The 2006-nt window shown below is 35.1% G+C and overlaps 1 pseudogene; it reads right to left on the bottom strand.

Moving 5' to 3' along the window:
• Positions 1 to 945: 945 nt before the first annotated feature.
• On the bottom strand, positions 946 to 1738 carry LOC149144182 (ethylene-responsive transcription factor CRF3-like; annotated as a pseudogene).
• Positions 1739 to 2006: the final 268 nt, after the last annotated feature.

Genomic DNA, 2006 nt, shown 5'->3' with positions numbered 1-2006 from the left:
TATGCGAGTTGCGGAACTAGGTGAGCACTGCACCAAGCTTGCGGAGAACACTAGGGTGTAATAGGGTGGGTTGTATGATATGATTATAAAAGCCACATGCCATATTTGATGCCATGCCTAGTTGGAGCTTCATTGTATGTAATATTTTGTGTATGGTATGTTTACATTTTAGATGTTAGGTCAAATTAGGTTTCCCAACCACATTCTTGTGATGCGTGGCAATATGGTTATTTCAACCCAATGACTAGATCAAACCAGTTGTGCTAAACTTGGACTATGCCTCTCTACTTCTTATTTAGTCAAGTCTATTGTTTAGTTATTACACTTAACCAAAATTCCAAATTCCATACTATACATCATACACATATATAAAAGAATATGGTTGGGCAACCCAATTAGTGTTATATACCAATTTGGTATCGGGCTTGGTCATGACCTTATAAATTTCAAGAACATGTTTATATGTTTTAACTATAAATTTGAGAAAAAATTTAAGGTCACGACCAAGCCCAATACCAAATTGGTATATAAGACCCCTTTGTTTGTGGAACAAGGGAAATTTGTGTATAATACCCCGTTTTTTGTGAGACAAGAGAAATTTAATTGCAAACAATTTACAAAAACATACATAGTCTAACCCCTTTACATCCTTATAACCAAACAAATACTCTTAATCATTATATTTACTCAGATTATATAGAAATTAAATATATTTATATCAATACATATATTGAAAAAACCACACCTTACAACAGTGCCACATGCATTCATATGGAGTTCCCTACACGACATCTAAAAACCCGACATTGTATTATCCGTCACAAAAATCTACGAATGCCGATTCAACATATTTACAGAAACAACTATACTGTGTAACCCATGTTTTAACACAATATTTTTTTATCATAAAGACATGCACTGCAAATAGTGGAAGCAGGGACCATCTCATACAGTCATCCATACTCCAAGATAACAAAAGCTCAAAAGATCATTTTCTTCATCGGGTAGATCCAGAGAATCCTTATTCAATTCAGTTGCTAAGATCCCACAATCATCCATTTCAAAAGTATGTCCAAATTCTTCCAAGAAATATGAATCATCCTAAAATATTGAATATTGTGTACCCACTAACTGTACATAAGTTGAAGAATAGGTTGCAAAACAATACCCACTTGAACTTTCTTCCGAGATGCAATATGTAGAAGCAAAGTCCGATGATAATCACGGTGATGGATTCCTTGCTTTTTTGGTAGAGAAGTTGGTAAATGTTAATGGTCCTTTGAGATGAAGCATTATCATAAGTGTGTGCAGTGTATTCTGTTGTATCATAAGTCCTAAGCCATAGCCTGACTCCTCTGGAGGAATCCCGAATCTCTGCAACCCATTTCCCCCATCTTCTTCATCTCACTCCGCAGTATTTACAGCTCACTGTACCCTATACATTGGGGACTGATTCACATAATACTCTGTTTTTCCTTGTTGGGCACTTTGGATTTCCTCTTGGATTTGGATTTGGACTTTGGTTTGCACTGAGATTTTGTGCCAACTGAGGAATTTAATGGTATGTGAATCTCACAAACCAATCTCTTGTGAGATATCAGGTTTAATTCATCATCACTTGAGAGGTCTATGGAATCTGGTTCATTGCATATTAGATGATATTCCTTGTAACAACACCATTATTCCCCTTCTTTGAAGCTCTGATAAAATTATTGTTCTTGCTCTTGGAAGCATGCATAATTTAAGTTGTCAATTTATGTTGAATCAAACTGCAATCTGAATGCTTGTGTTATTGCTCGTTCCTGCGTAGCTGATGCATGAACTAAAATAGATGGTGTAAATAAATAAGCTAAGTATATAGATCTATGAAGATAAGCACTAATCCCCAAGAGAAAAGAACACAAGCCAGATCGAATAGACTAACACTGAATAAATCTAATTCATATTGAGTATCCCAATGGTTCTTAATAAAATCATTGCTAAAGCTATAGTTGATTCAAACCTTT

This window comes from Pinus tabuliformis, chromosome X, assembly GCF_031772625.1.
Source record: "Pinus tabuliformis cultivar Carrire ecotype Pingquan chromosome X, CPIR1, whole genome shotgun sequence".
Lineage (NCBI taxonomy): Eukaryota > Viridiplantae > Streptophyta > Pinopsida > Pinales > Pinaceae > Pinus > Pinus tabuliformis.
This window is presented reverse-complemented; position numbering and strand designations above follow the sequence as displayed.